Here is a 17639-nt window from a genome sequence, read left to right on the forward strand (position 1 = left end):
TACCTCATATATGTTTTAAGTATAAATGTACAGGGTATTCATAAGAATAGATTAGTTAAATAATTGTTAACGAAGTAGAATGGCTGCAAATTAAAAAAAAATCGTTGAACTTTTGGAATTGTACTTTGGGAATCATATGAAAATAAAAATTCGTATCCGAACAATGAGAGCTATTTGACTCTATCCCATTCCATTATTCATTTTAACTTTTTATTAATCCCTTAGAACGTCAACAATCTGCCAGCGGGCAATATATATTATTATATGATTTCTGTTATATCATATAATTATCCTGACATGTAGATGATCGCTCCAGTAAGTGATCTGTTGTACAAATTATAATCTAAATCTCATTCTAGATACTATTCTAGCTTATTTTAAAGTCTATCCTAACTTATTCTAAAGACTATTCTAACTAATTCTAGAGATTATTAAATCTCATTCTATGTGTCTGTTAATCAGTTCGTATGGTAGTTTGCGTTTGAACCTACGCACTACATTGTCATCGCGCAAATTTAACTGTTTGGCGAGTTCATTAGGATGCACTAATAGTATTTTCTGTTCAGTTCTTTTCAAACCACCGTGGAGTGCAAACGTGTCCTTCAGAATGCCCTGTTGTGAAAAACATCTCAGCTACTATAGGTATCATTAAAGTGACGGCCATAAAAAGTGAAAACCTACCGTTATAGGGTGAGAACGTGATTTAAAACGTGAAATTTAAAATTTGCTCTTATAAACACTTCTCTACTTTCTATTTTCTTATTTTCGGAATGGTAAATCGAGCGAGTACAATATGAGACGCGTAAACTTAAAAATTTCAATACATAATGGCTAATCCACAACACTTTTCTGTCGATTTATCAATTGAATCACCCGCTATTCGATATAACGATCGACTGCCAATAACTGAAACCCCTTAAATGCTAGAATGAAACATCGTTACAAACAAGAAACGCTTGAGAAGTCCAGAAGAAGAAGTCGTCCGAAAGCAAACGAAAATAAGCGATTATTCTTCATTCTTATGAAATGAATGCTTATAATATGCTTCAAAAACATTATTTTTGAACAATTTTTGTTATCGTCATTTACAGAGATTGGGTAAAATAATATGAACACCTGATATATACACAAAAAGAATTTGTTAATACGCTATGGGGCCATTTGATTGATAAAAAATCTGTAATCCTTCGCGAAGTGGATTCAAGGAGTATTAAAACATCTGCCATTTGCCTCGACGATGTTAAAGAGAGAAATATACTCCTCAGTCTCTGATCTAAAATTTCCATAACGGTAGAATTATGTTTGAGTCGTTCTTTGAGACATAGAGTAGATAATATGAGAAAATCCATAAAAAATAAATATGAAGAGGAGCACCGAATATTAGAACTTCAAATAAAATAATAAAACGGCAACAAAAGACAAGAAATAATAAGAATAAAAATATTGATGAAAGGGAAACTGTTCAACGTTTTTCCTGCTAGAAATTAAAAACAAATCCATAACAAATTATTTAAAAAATCACATGACAAGAAAACATAGTTCACTCTGGAAAGCTATGAAATACTTCAAACATATCTATGCAATAAGAGACCTGCGTGGAAATTGGGTACACATCAATCAGATAAAAGCGGAAGCATTTGCTGACCATCTAAAGTCACTCTAAATGAAAGTGATACTGAGATACTGATTGAATTATTTACGCTACAAAAAGTAATCAAGGTTATTAGAATTAATATTAATCTAGAAAAATCACCAGGCTATGACTTAATAACAAGACAATTGAAAGAAACTTAATGACAAGAAAGAAAATTATAAAACTCTCCAACCTGATCATTGCAGAAATTAAATTAAAATATCTCCCAGATGTTCAGAAAAACCGAAACCTAAAACCTACATACACAGTTTGGATTTAATAACAAACATTCAACAACTGACCAGATGTATAGAATAACAGATGTAATTAGGAAGCCTATGAAGGTAAAAAGATACGTTCAGCTCTATTCTTAGATGTAGCACACGATAAGGCCTTGTTCATAAGCCACAGAAAATATTACCAAATCAACACTTTAAAGTATTAAATTCTTATATGCAGCCAGAATGTTTAAAATCAAACAAGAGGTATCCTGCTCTATAACAATAGAAGCTAGAGAAGGTGAACTATAAGGAATTGTATTAGAGCAAATGTTTTATCTACTCTACACTTATCATACATCAGAAATGGTCTTGCTGTCTTAACCAGTAGCAAAGAAGCCACATGAATATTACATCTGGCAAATGACAATATAAATAATTGGGGTCAAACCTGGAAAATAAAAATGAACGAAATTAAATATGTGTATGTGCAGTTCACTTATAATACTGGCTGCATAAGCACCAACGACAAGAAGTGATGTTATTAATATTTAAGTAATAATAAAACGTAATATATAAATATTATTAAGTATCTGGGAGTGATCTTCACTGGAAGGCACATGTAAAGAAGAAAAGGAAAGAACTTGAGTTGAAATATAAGAAAATGTATTAGTTAACTGGAACAAAATTACAGTTATGAGTTCGTAATAAATTATTATTATCCAAGAAAGTATTGAAATCTATATGGATATACGGAGTTCAATTATGGGGATGTTCCGCGAAAAGTTTTTCAAAACAAAATCCTGAGAAGTACTGTAGGTGAATCAATCATTGGTCTGTAGTGTAGGACTGATTATTTACGGCGAGACCTTCAGGTACCGGCTATCACCCAGAAAAATCAAGAAAATGACAAGAAAACATATATGTAGTCTATTAAAAGTTTAATTAATTGCCTGCCGCAAATTGTAAATCCGCTTTAGAATCAAAGAATATTTTCCTTCTCATTTTATTCAAGTTAAAAAGAGGCACAATGCTGATTAGTTCTGATTAGTTCCAACACATATACGAATGAAAAGTCAAAGTCGTCCATTTGTCAGACGTACACAAAATTCTTGAAAGCAATAGTGATAAGAGGTTATAACTCTAACCTATAAACTATTGAGATTAGAAATTTGTTGTATGCCAAAGCCAAACTGAACTAAAACTCAGAGTTGATGTGGCAACATTGCCACGTTATGACGCCACAAATTTCGATGACGCATATATAAATAAACTTTGAATATACTGTAGGAATGTTCCTCTGGTCAGTCGGTCGAAATGTCAATGCGATTGTTTGTCCCAACACTCACTAAGATTTTGTGGAAGCAATTTGCACGAGAACTGAAAACACTGGCTGAATAAGAACTTGTTTATTTCGTTATTTAATGATAGATGTGGTCGACGGGAGAATGGACAGGATATTAGGTTAGGTAAAGGAAGTACGGCAGCGCTGTGGAAGTGGTATTGTCACAAGGGAGTAGAGAAAAGAAAAGAGAGCGAGTCGTCGTCGTGGTGGTCTTTCATAGCCGGGAACTGAATGGTATCAATCCACCGGCGTTGCCAACTTTTGAACTTGCTGTAGGTGAATGCGTGGTGGCCTAAAGGGTCGTAGTGGTCGTTACAACACTATGCTACAATTCTTCAAGTGTAGTGAAGTGCATTTTACAGAAAAACAACAGTGTTAATACATAAACATTATTACACCAAACACACTAAGATAAGGCCGTAACTAGTAACAATGGTATAAATAAATTTAAGTATATCTCAAACACACTATAGCATGGCCTCCCTGATTAAATATTACTAGAGATATGCAACTTTAAATTTATCTATTAGAATAAGCAGAAATAACTTTTTCATCACGTTATTTAAAAGAATAATTTTTATTAGTACTTTTATGGTTGATACAGTATTCACAGCGAAAACTTCTAGAATAAAAAAAAGCATTTTAATAGCGGGTTATATTTGCACGAAGAGGCCTTACTAGTTTTTTCCCATTTTCATTCCGTAACTTCATAGGTGCACCCGGTCACTGGAAAATACACTTCTTGGAAACCTCATTTCCTTCTATTTTCATTTCCCTGCTTTTCCCCGTGTCTGTACCCGTCCCCCCACTGTCTCCCGTCGTCGACTTTTTCCTTCTACGTCTTGCACAACGTTCTCTCGCTCTCTTCGCCCGTTCCATTCCACTCTCCCTCCTCCGCTACTCCCCTAGCTACGGCTCTTACTCGATAGCCATCATAGAAAATTAATTATTTCAATTTTGCGAAACGAAAACCTATTTGCTCTGCGATATTATTTTGTCCGGTCTCCGAAATTGGTTTTTATTTTTCCGCTTTATTTATAAGGGTTTTCCGTTAATATTCGATTTCGCTTTGCGTTGTTTTTCGTCGTGGCAATTGTCGAAAGCGTAACGAAGTTAAGTTCGATGCGATTTCGGTCTTCCGGTCGGACACGTATCGTGGAAACTTTGCTTGTTTTCGCGCCTATTTTCAGAATGTTTGGTTGTAAAAATACGGTCGAATTCGAATTTAATTAACCGTATTTCGAGTATATTAATGTCGTTAGGAAGGGGGAGGGGAACACCTCCTAGAAAGTTGTTCAGGGTGTTTTGTTACGGTTTTCCGTGATGTTGAAAAGTGTTGCGTTATGAGCATTTCTATTATTTTATAACTAAACAAAAAAAAATTACTTGAGACTTGATATTTAATATAAAAAAATTATAAATGTACTAGGTGACCTGATGAACTTCTTAACACTTACATCTATCCTGAAAACTGTCTCCGACAATCACAAAAACAAAATGTTTGCCAAATTTTATGACAATATAATGACAGTTAGATGGAATCAGTTCCAATGTTATTTAACATTTTTACAACACTCCAGAACAGCTCGAGGAAGCCATACTCAAGCTAACTTGTGGTATTCAGTATACTCACGAATCTGCCACAGTCGAAATTTCATCACAACCCCAACCGTGGAGAAACAACCTTTCCGCTTCTCTTAAACGTGAAATTCTCATCAAAAATGGTCTATGCCGAGTAGCTCGATTCACCCTTGATGCTGCAGACAATAGGAAGGCGAACAGAGCATGCAAGGGACAATGTCATCGCCTCCCTTAAGTCTGCGGTTACAGTAAATTTCGCAGTCCCTGACCAAGAAAAAGTCGAGCCCCTCGCAGAGACCTACGAGGCCCGGATGAAATGCCTCCCACCCGCAGAGAACACTAAATCTAAAGACAACGAAACTATCATCAATTAATCCAAAACCATCAAAAGACCAGTCACCCCAGCATTTCTTCTCAACCATTTCGTGTCTCCAAAGTCACTACAGACTATGATCGGCAAATTTCAAACCAAAAAATCTCCAGGCTTCGACGGAATATCGATTACCCAATTAAAAAAGCTACCACATAAGCAGCTTGCGGAAAACATAATTAACTCCATCACGAGGCTGCAACATTTCCCGGCATTTTAGAAACATGCACATATAGCGGTTATTTCCAAGAAAGGAGCAAAATCATCTCCATCTTACTACAGGCCCATCAGCCTTCTTAGTGCTATTTCGAAACTTGCCGAGAGGGCTCTATGCTCTCAACTCTCTCACAAAGGAAAACAACATCTTTTTTGATGAACAATTCAGCTTTCGCGCTCACCACTCATCCGTCTGTCAGGCTACCCGCACACATCACCCTCTTAAACAACGTAAAAAGCTTGGAGCCTTTCTTCTGGACTTCTGGAAACTCTTCGACAAAGTTTGGCCCCAGGGTTTGATCGCAATGTGCTTGCGGTTAGGCCCCCTAGAAGACCTAACCACTCTAATCAAGTTTTACATATCGGACATATCTTTCAGGTCAATATCAGGAAAACATTTTTCAGTTGAAAACAAATCGATATTGGCTGTACCTCAAGGTTGTCCGTTGGTTCCAGCCTTATTCAAACTCTTCAGATTTCAGAGAGATTTTAGGCTCACGATACTTCTTTTTTCACGGTCTCTAGGTTCGAGGTTATAATTCAAGAAAATTTACAGAAGCAGCTCGATCAAGCGGGTAAGTGGTTCAAACTCTGAAGGTTGCAAATCAACCCCCTGGAAACACAGGCTATTATTTTCCATTAGAAGCGTTAGGCACTGCGTGTCTTGCAACTTAAGATCGACACCGCAATAAATCCATGGCTGGATAACGTCACGTACCTAGGTCTCCACTTCGATCGACCGTTCGGTTAGCATTCCCAATTCCAGAAAGCAATCCAGAAAGGTTCGGGCATAGCAAACTTGCTATATTTTATTATCTGCCCTTCTAGCAGAATTCTCATCTGCATGAAGTGCTTATTTTACAAGATTTCGGTCCGCACTCCTCTACAGATTTAATGTTTACTTCCGGTTTGTTACACCCCATCAGGTGAAACGGCCTCAAGTTATCCAAAATAAGCTCCTTAGGAGAATCTTAAATGCTCCATGGTGTGTCAGAAATAATCAAATGCACAGGAAAACGGACAATCTAGACAAACAAGGACTTCATATCTCAATTATTCCGCAAACAACAATTCAGTTCAAGTTCCTCTGAAAACGCGCTTGTTTGCGTGCTGGTCGACATGCTGGAAGCTTAGCACCGCGTCACCGATAACCTCCCCATTTTCCAGGCTGAAACGACCTCATCCGTCGCTCATCCGACAGTATCCAGTCGTGTGTTAACTCAAGTTCGCAAATCAATAGAATCGCCAGTAACGGCTGCCCGATTAGCGGGTGCCATATCCTCAAATTTAATGCAGTAGCAGTAGCGATCCACAGGGTTCAACTGTGAGGCGGTTTCGGTTTAGTGTATTGGTAAGCCCAGTGGCAGTTCCATATAACCCGGTCCAACTTGTCACTCCAGGGCAAGTCTCCGCGTCCAGGTATGCGTCATGCATTCCACCGCCTGGCTTTAGGCCAGAACAAAAGAAACATTTTTACTAAATCGTTGTTCTGGTGCAGAAACGTCTGTATTTCTTGAATATTAGTTTCGTTTAACAAGTGTGGAAAATAAATTTCCTCGAATTTATTTCATATTTTAGGCCATTCTTTGTTATTATAGTGAAATTCACCACCTAAAAATGACGGAAACCAAAACTGACAATAGTGATATGTCGCAGCAGAATAACTATTCATTTTAAAAAGCATTTGATAGACTTTGCTAGCAGATTCTGTCCAATCAAATATCAAAAATAATAGGTCAATAGCAAAGTCCCCGGCGTACCATAGTAAAACACATTTTTTTGCATTTTTTTTATTCAACATAATTCCCTTCAAGGGTGATATACTGATTATAGCGACCCTCCAATTTTTCGATACAATTTTTGTGGACCGATTTGTCCTTTGCTTCAAAAGTTTCTTTTGCGCAAATAAACACAAAGCTTTATTTCACACTATCAAACCGTTCAATTGACCCAACCTTATATAATGATGATTATAGCTATTATCTATTTATGGCAGAGTGAGGGCCCCTTTATTAACAACATTATTTAACGTGAGGGACCCTTCAGTCTTTATCGCACCACTTTGAATCGGTGGAATCTCGTATTGGATGCGTTTTATGTCAGCTAATATCCATTAAGTGGATGCCTTATATCATCGACCATCACTTTTTTTTATTACGTAATAAATCATAGTACATAAATAACATTTCAATATTCCTTCAACGTGCGGAATTTTCCTTTCGTTTGTGATTAACCGTTTATAATGATTACCCGATCCAAATAGGACATATTTTCTTTATTTTTAATTAATATTTTCTTACTTTATATTATATTTTCAAGTAAAATTATGCAACAGGTCAATTGAAAGTCCCCGACCTACCGTAGTAAAACACATTTTATTGGCAAATTTTCCTTCAAGGATGATACACTGACTATAGCGACCGTCCAACTTTTCGATACCTTTTTATAATACAATTTGCCCTGTGCTTCAAAATAGGAGTTGGTTTATTCGATCAAGAGGAAATAATTTGGAGCCCAGTTCGTGGATTTTTGCCACGGTGAAACAGCACTTTCTTTTTCTTGCAATACAGCCGTTTTTCGGCGATTTCGTCCTTCAAACGGTTCAGTAACACTATGTAATAGTCGGTGTTGCTGGTCCTTCCTTTCTTGAGGCAGTCAATGAAAATTATTCCATGAGCATCCCAAAATACCTTGCCAGCCGACAGTTGCGTGCTCCCACGCTTTGGAGCGGGTTTATCGTGTGTAGTCCACTCGGATGACTGTCGATTGGACTTTGGAGTGAAACGATGGACCCATGTTTCATCCATTGTCGCATATCGACACAATAACTTGGGTTTATTACGTTGGATCATCTTCAAACACTGCTCCGAATCATTAACTTGTCATTGTTTTTGGTCAAAAGTGAGCTCGCGCGGCACCCACTTTGCACAGTGCTTTCTCATAACCGAATATTCGTGAGTGTCTGATATTTCATTCAATTTCATTTTAGGGTAATTCAAAATAATTTTTTGGATTTTTTTAATGTTTTCTTCGGTAACAATATCTTTTGGGCGTCCACTGCGTTCATTGTCTTTGATGGTTGATTTTCTCGGGCAGTGTCAGGAAACTCGACAGCAAGCTAACTTTTTTCTTCAACTATATTTTTTCCCTTCAAAAAGCAATATTTTATCAACACGCGAAATTCCATTTTATCCATTTTCGTCACAATAACAAAAGCTGCTTCTCTCAAAATGCGATAATTCACAAACTAATGATCCGACAACTGTCAAATTTATTCACGGATCTTTTGAGGGTTACGGCTAACTAAAAAACGTATGGATTTAAATGTAGTTGCGCCATTTATGTGAGGGCGGAGACTTTTCAATTGACTTGTTATTTCGAGCTAGTAAGCTGTATTTTTCTATATCCAGTCCGTTTGTGGATTTTTTGTCTAAAAGGTATACTTTTTTATAGCTCTAGGCAAATATATGTTTTCCGTCACAATTACTGTGTTATCGGGAAATATTATAAGTGCCGTTTGTTTTGTTGTTGGAATATCAGCACCATTGAGCATTAAAAAAAATGGTGACCAGGTCATTATCCTCCGGAATTTTAGCCGAAATAGTTTTAAATTTTGAGCCCTTCCTATAAAACTTAAACATTTAGCTTACACTTCTTGTTAATGATAATTCTTCTAATAATCCAGGGGAAATATAATCAATTCCTAGTACTTTTTTAGGATTGAGATTGTCGTAAATTTTCGTCGAAACTTACATTGGTTAAACCAACCTTATATCTCTATTCTGGATGATAAACAGGCCTTGTATCTATTGTTGAGATACATTTAAATCTTCTCGTGTATTTTATGTACAACATTTTACATCCTGCGCTATGCTCTTCTATTTTTCTTATTTCTTTTGTAATTTAGCCATTTACGAAGAGATAACGAGTCTTTTCTATTAAATTTCGCGTTCGTTGTTCAAGGTGTTATTTAAAATACGAATATCTTCTTCATGCCGCTAATGACGTTTCAATACGTCTCCAACCTGACGAATATCGCCTTAATTTATCGATTAAAACTTCAAGAAAACCGCTTACGGTTTCCTGCTGACACATGCCGCGACTCGACCTAAATTACCACCTGATACTGACGACGCGAACTTAAAAGCAAACAAATCGAGAAGGGCGAATTGAGCGGCAACTTAAAATAACACAGCTGACATCTACTTAGCGCGCTCATCGATGTTTAACTACATCTTTCGCAGATCGCCCGGACTTTCCCCCCGTTCGCCGTTAAACGCTGCTGCGGTTGAAGGCGACGCGGGGGCGGTATGTTTGATAATATTCTGATTAATTACCCTGCTACAATATGGCAGGGAATTAATATTCCCCCCCTCATAATGGAGGTAAATTGGGGCTAATGGCTTATATTGTCGTAAATATTGGTTTTGCAGCGTCTACGTCTTTACTAGCCGAAGGATTAACTAGTTGGAGCTAGTTCATAATATTATTTCAAACAATAATGATATGTTGTTACATGGTATTTGTACAGTGCATGCTATTATATGTCAGGATCATTTCTTGCAATTTTTTCTGCAAATTATCTTTTTTGTTATATTTTTATTTCTTCCTTTTATCAACTATTATTCATCTGGGATAAACCTAATACCTAAGATGACATCCGAACTATGATCCTCGATGTTTAGCCTATTGGTCGGTCGGTAATCAAAATGAATATAGCAGGTCTTGCCCGGTTTGGTTTCTAGTGAGATTGAGATGATTTCTCTTGTAGGGTTGTTTTTAAACCCAGGGCCTCAAATAAAATTATATATTGTAAAATAATATAAAATAATCAAATATCTTATATAAATATAAAAACAGAGATCCAAATTAATGATATAACAACTACTTACTCAATAAATGTCAAAATAAATAACGCAATAAGCGCGCGAAATCTCGATGTTCGAGGTGGTCGGGTGATAAATCTGCAAACATAATTAAACGTACCTTAGCAACCAATTTTCAAAGACAATAGTATTAAAAGAGAAAGAGAAAGAGAAATCAAAATATAATCAGCCTATTACGTTGATAGATGCTTCTATTGACAGGTAATTAAAATATATTGGTATTGGTAGTCAAAATATTGGCAGTTATAATAATATTGATAACAATAGTACGGAATATCAAATAAAGGCGAAGACAATGGAAGGCAATAAAATGATAATATAACCAGGATGGTTAACAATAATCCTAGTCTATAGTAATCAATAATTGATGGACAATCATTGTAAAAAAAGAGAGTCATTATAAAAACAGAAAATAACGGTAAACCATAGCAATGATACACGATGTTAGTATGACATGTGTACACGGTACGAAGGGAGAGTAACTCTCCATCAGGCTACCCGTCTGGCCGCACACATCCATCACGCTCTTGACCAACGTAAAAAGCTTGGAGCAGTTCTTCTGGACCTAACCAAAGCCTTCGACAAGGTCTGGCATGATGGATTGATTGCAAAGTGCGTGCGGTTAGTCCTCCCAGAAGACCTAACCGGTCTCATCAAGTCCTATCTCTCGGACAGATCTTTCCAGGTCAAGATCAGGGAGTCACTTTCCAGTCGTAAACAAATCGATGCTAGCGTACCTCAAGGTTCCCCGCTGGCCCCAGCCTTATTTAACCTCTTTATTTCAGATCTGCCGAGAAAAGAGCACATTGATGTCGCGTAAGCTGACGACACTGCTTTCTTCACGGCCTGCTGGTTCGAGGTAACAATTCATGAACGTTTACAGAAGCAGCTCGATCATGCGGTCAAGTGGTTCAAATTCTGGAGGTTGCAAATCAACCCCCTGAAAACCCAGGCCATCATTTTCCATAAGAAGCGTTACGCACTGCGAATCTCGCAATTTAAGATCGACACCGCAATAATTCCATGGCTGGATAATGTCACGTACCTAGGTCTTCACTTCGACCGGCGGTGCGGTGGCATTCCCAAATCCAGAAAGCAATCCAAAAAGGTTCGGAGATAGCAAACCTGCTGTCTTCTCTGATCTGCCCTTCTAGCAGACTTCCCATCTCCGTCAAATGCTTATTTTACAAAATATTAATTCGGTCCGTACTCCTCTACGGATCTAATATCTACTTCACGTTTGTTACACCCAACCAGGTCAAACAGCTTCGAGTTTTCCAAAATAAGCTCCTCATATATATATATATATATATATATATATATATATATATATATATATATATATATATATATATATATATATAGACCGGCGGTGCGGTTGGCATTCCCGAATCCAGAAAGCAATCCAAAAAGGTTCGGAGATAGCAAACCTGCTGTCTTCTCTGATCTGCCCTTCTAGCAGACTTCCCATCTCCGTCAAATGCTTATTTTACAAAATATTAATTCGGTCCGTACTCCTCTACGGATCTAATATCTACTTCACGTTTGTTACACCCAACCAGGTCAAACAGCTTCAAGTTTTCCAAAATAAGCTCCTCATATATATATATATATATATATATATATATATATATATATATATATATATATAAACATTAATAAAACATTTTTGGGGTATTATCCTATTCCATATAAAAAGTCCATTCCTTTTTATAGATTCACAGAACATTCCAATATAAGAGAATGACCAGCCATATCTCCGGATTTAACAGCATCAGACTTTTTCTTATGGAGTTTTTTAAAATCAAAAGTTTATGTGAATAAGCTCCAAATATTTCAACATCTTAAAGACAATATTCGTCACGAAATTGAAGAAATTAAGCCTCAGATGTTGCAGGATGTCATGAAAAATGCCTTAAATTTGCCGACAGCTTCATAGCGAATAGCAAAGTTATAGGTAATCAAAATTATAACATTACTTTTGACCCACGTTGTATGTGATTTAATTAATTAACAAATTCAAATTTAATGAAACAACCATACAATTTCATTTCAAATATGATATTGAACTCTAAGGAATTTTACACATTTACAAGTTCAGTTATTATTCCTAAAGTCCATTAGTTTTATTCTGTCAAGGGTTGAAGTTTGCTATCGATAGTAAAATTGTAAAAAAAATATTTAGAAAATTATTTATATAAAACAGTGTTTAATTTAATGGTGAACCACTACTAAGAACATATAAGTATTGATACATTATCTTAAAATATGTATGTAAACACATAAATAATGTATAACATAACTCCACTTAAACTTAACTAAACTTAAATAAACTGACTGCAACATACTTAAAACTAACGCTTAATAACAACAATTATTAAGAAAAGATTAATAAAACGTCTAATCCCTAAAAGTTCATTCTGAATGGAATATTATAAGTGTATAAAATCAGGCCAAAATAAAATGTAAGCTTGTGATATAATTTAAAAACAATCGCTGAAGAATATTCATATTTCATCGATTTAGTATCAACGAACATTTACATTTCTGTTTATAGAGATAATGAAAAATAATCACAAACGATATTATCACGCCCCAAAAAATTACGTAACAAAGCACAAGAATGTTACGCGATGACATAAAGCTGTTTTGTTTACCGAACTTTCCGAAAGGCGAAGTGTTTCCAAACCAAAGTTTGTGTTGTATAAAGTAAAACAAAACGAAAGAGCCGAGAACTGCTCTATATAAATCTCTGTTTACCTAGCAAAATTGAGAACCGATTAGGAATAAAGTTTTGAGCCAAATATCCAGGACGCTGCCATTTTAGTTGGCTTATCTTCAAGGCTATCGGGCAACTTATTTCGCAACCGTAGCCTTATTCTTTTCGGTCTTTTTTTTCTCTGCACTCTATCACTATGAATTTGTCGGGGGAGACAAGAGATACGATAATAATAACATTAGGGACGATCTGCTCTCTGTGCCAGACAGTTTTGGTTTCTATACGACTTTTTGTCGTGCGAAAGAAATATATATCGTTGCTTCTACGTTAATTGTAATCAGAGTTATCTGATCCTTGTTCCATATAGTAAAGTATTTAATGTTATGATAGATATCTTTAAACTAATTAAATACATTTACATTAAATTTTATGAGAATTAAATTATTTAGTAGAATAAAGCAGGTGATACTACAGTTATTGTTAAAATTATTGTTACGAAACACATTTTAGCCGGCATTGTTTTTTTATTTATTTTTTACACTACAAAACATACATAACATATATATCTATCTATATATAGTATATATATATATATATATATATATATATATATATATATATATATATATATCACTTAAAATATATGCCAATTACCTCAAGACCTAACATAAGTATATATATCTTCATTTACTTTTATTTTTTAATCATGAGTATATTAAAATAAATGAAGTAATAACTATTTGTATGCTGAAATGGAGAAAATATGAATAAAACATACATATTACTTTAATACATATTTTAAAACATATATAACATATGTAACGAACACAATAAGGTATTTTTTTAAAATTGGCAAATGTATAAAGTGTGGAGAAAGTCCCGCTACCATTGACGCAATTTCCGCTGAGTGGCAATAATGGAACCATTATTTTCAATAAATATTATCATTATTTTTGTTCATTCTTGTAGCGTATATTTATCCATAATAAAATCTGAACGTCTTTACAACAAAACGGTTAAAGCTTAACAGAGCTAAACTTCACATAACTAAGATGGCGTGCAATCAAAATGGTAGTAGGACTTTTGCCTCATCTTATACAATAAAGGAATATATTTGCAAATATTAAATGAGCTATTGATTTTTCACAGCTTAGGTCAATAAAGCAAATAATTGATACAAAGTTCAAAGAATAAAATGACATATAGTCATTCACTGTATCTTATTGCATTAATCGTTGAACACTTACATATTTATCAATGTTTTAAGATATTGACCAGACTTATTAAAGAAATAATATCTTTACCTATATTTTTAAATAAAATTGCATCGTTCTTTGTTTATTTCTTCAATTCCTTGATCTTTAAAACAGTAGCTGTACTTTTCATCTCGTCAGTACGTGCAATCTACGTCAGTAATTCTCGGTAAGCCGATTAATACATTTCGAAAATACATGAAAAGGTTAACCTACAATTTGTCTTTATGACATAAGTTATCTAAGTATATAACTAGAAGGACTCATCGGCCCTATCTCAATCTCTGGTGAAATAATGTTTATGTATGTCAGTGCTGTATTTTTAATTAACAGCATTTCACTACACAACACTACACAAGATAAGATGGTTCGATTCTATGATATTCTCATGAAAACGGAGTCCTCATATCCCTTCCAATTCTGTTAATTTTTTGACTGACTGACGGGTATCTGCCCATAATTGCGCTCCGTGTATAGGTTTCAGTATTTGCTTGTATAATAGCAATTTATTATGTAATGATAATTGTGATTTTCTTCCAAGTAGCCAATACATTTTCCTATATTTTAATTCCAGTTCTTTTATTTTCTTCTTTATATGTTCCTTCCAGTAATGTTATGCATCAAGATTGATTCCGAGATATTTAGTGTTGTTGCTATATGGAAAGATAGTATTATTTAATCTTATTTGTGCTTGTACGGTTTTATTGTAGGTAAACTGCAGATGCACAGATTTATTTTAATTAATTTTTATTTTCCTAGCTTGTGCTCAATTATTTATATCGTTGATTCTGATTTTAGTAGTTCGGTGTGTTGCTTTGGTAACTTTATCTGTAGTTTATGAACAGGGCCTTCATCAAGGTTTGGCATCCTTATCGAAGGCTTGTGCTACATCTAAGAATATAGCTGAGCATACTTTTTTACTTTCGTAGGCTTTTTCAATAAGGCACTTAACTTAACGTTCACTCATGGTGGTAGCACGCACGTAAAACATGCGAAACATGTGAAACTATGCCACACCTCTCGTAAGGGACCAAGCTATCACATACTGAACTCTCATACTATCTTGAAAACATACACGCGCGTTATCTACAGCGATTATCTCCATCATGTTTGAACCACCCTCGTATAATTTATTTAAAATTTCAACTAACATTTATATTGTATTTATTGGAACGATATCATGATAATACAACATTAATAATTTATTAAGAATTGGCCAATTTAACAATCTAAACAATTCAAACATTTTAAAATGGTCATATCCTATATTCAAGCCATCAAGACTAAAATTGATTTAGTTGGTCACTGCTACTTCAATAATGCATGTCTTAGATGGGCTGTAGTTCCTTCTCTGTAAAATAATTAACTATCCATTATATCCGTCTTAGATATTCTGTCAGCTTTTAGTTTATTAATGATTTTTAATTACAATCTTAACCCGTAATGGAACGTTTGTGTGTATTTATTTATTATGTGTACAAATGAGCCCTGTCGTTACTAGTTAAGTGATCTAAAATTCTCTGATTACTGAGGGCTTCTTTTTATTATTTGAGTTTTGAGTGTATTATTTGTTACATTATTTTTGTACAACTATTATTTTATATGTACAGTTTGGAGAATTATTCACATAAATTATATTTTAAAACCTATATTAAAGCTGCTTTAACTGAAACACTTAGTATAAAACAGTTATTATTAATCACTTAGATTAATTAAATTGATATTTTGTACTGCTAAATAGCATACTTTAACAATTAAAAATATTCTATTGCATAATTCTGTATTTATATTTTACGCCGTTGCCAAATTCTAATAAATTTATGAAAATAAGCAATTCTACCTATTTGTCATTTCTTTCTGATATCAGTTGATGTCATTGCCTCATCAACCATATCAATCTCATATATTCAAGTTACTCAAAATAATCGGTGATTAAAATTAAATTGTGAACAAAACAAATCAAATTTGTTATTCGGACCGATTTCAAACTGATCAGTCGGTGTAAGCTAAAATAATATGATAAATAGATGAATAGGTTTAGGTAGGAATGAAGCTAAATTGTGTGTATATAGCAGAATATAAAATACGTGTAGTTGATAGGTTAAGTATTACAATGGGTAGGCCAAGTAAAGGTGCAGCCCGTATAAGGAAAAAAAGGGGTAAACAATGATTGAAAATAAAAAGGGTTCAGGCCCCGGGGCCCGCTACCTAACCTAATATTCTAATATAGACAGCTATATACAATAGTATATATATATATATATATATATATATATATATATATATATATATATATATACCAAATAGTTACCAAAGCAACACACCGAACTACTAAAATCAGAATCGACGATATAAATAATTGAGCACAAGCTAGGAAAATAAAAATTAACTAAAATAAATCTGTGCATCTGCAGTTCACCTACAATAAAACCGTACAAGCACAAATAAGATTAAATAATACTATCCTTCCATATAGCAACAACACTAAATATCTCGGAATCAATCTTGATGCATAACATTACTGGAAGGAACATATAAAGAAGAAAATAAAAGAACTGGAATTAAAATATAGGAAAATGTATTGGCTACTTGGAAGAAAATCACAATTATCATTACATAATAAATTGCTATTATACAAGCAAATACTGAAACCTATACACGGAGCGCAATTATGGGCAGATACCCGTCAGTCAGTCAAAAAATCAACAGAATTGGAAGGGATATGAGGACTCCATTTTCATGAGAATATCATAGAATCGAACCATCTTATCTTGTGTAGTGTTGTGTAGTGAAATGCTGTTAATTAAAAATACAGCACTGACATACATAAACATTATTTCACCAGAGATTGAGATAGGGCCGATGAGTCCTTCCAGTTATATACTTAGATAACTTATGTCATAAAGACAAATTGTAGGTTAACCTTTTCATATATTTTCGAAATGTATTAATCGGCTTACCGAGAATTACTGACGTAGATTGCACGTACTGACGAGATGAAAAGTACAGCTACTGTTTTAAAGATCAAGGAATTGAAGAAATAAACAAAGAACGATGCAATTTTATTTAAAAATATAGGTAAAGATATTATTTCTTTAATAAGTCTGGTCAACATCTTAAAACATTGATAAATATGTAAGTGTTTAACGATTAATGCAATAAGATACAGTGAATGACTATATGTCATTTTATTCTTTGAACTTTGTATCAATTATTTGCTTTATTGACCTAAGCTGTGAAAAATCAATAACTCATTTAATATTTGGAAATATATTCCTTTATTGTATAAGGTGAGGCAAAAGTCCTGCTACCATTTTGATTGCACGCCATCTTAGTTATGTGAAGTTTAGCTCTGTTAAGCTTTAACCGTTTTGTTGTAAAGACGTCCAGATTTTATTATGGATAAATATACGCTACA

General features: G+C 34.4%; 1 protein-coding gene across 5 annotated transcripts in view; it reads left to right on the forward strand.

Annotated features, from left to right (window-relative positions):
* AstC-R2 (Allatostatin C receptor 2) overlaps positions 1–17639 on the forward strand; it is a 471654-nt gene that overhangs the window by 40869 nt on the left and 413146 nt on the right. For 2 of the 5 annotated variants that reach the window (XM_076410787.1, XM_076410790.1), the window contains exon 2: positions 11035–11108. The exons of the other annotated variants lie outside the window; for them this stretch is intronic. The gene's annotated coding sequence lies outside the window, so the exon portion shown is untranslated. The remainder of the gene's footprint in view (positions 1–11034; positions 11109–17639) is intronic. 5 annotated transcript variants of the gene reach the window in all.

Source organism: Rhynchophorus ferrugineus, unplaced genomic scaffold (genome assembly GCF_030347505.1).
Source record: "Rhynchophorus ferrugineus isolate W39M unplaced genomic scaffold, kcgeb_rfMv2 rfM7, whole genome shotgun sequence".
Lineage (NCBI taxonomy): Eukaryota > Metazoa > Arthropoda > Insecta > Coleoptera > Curculionidae > Rhynchophorus > Rhynchophorus ferrugineus.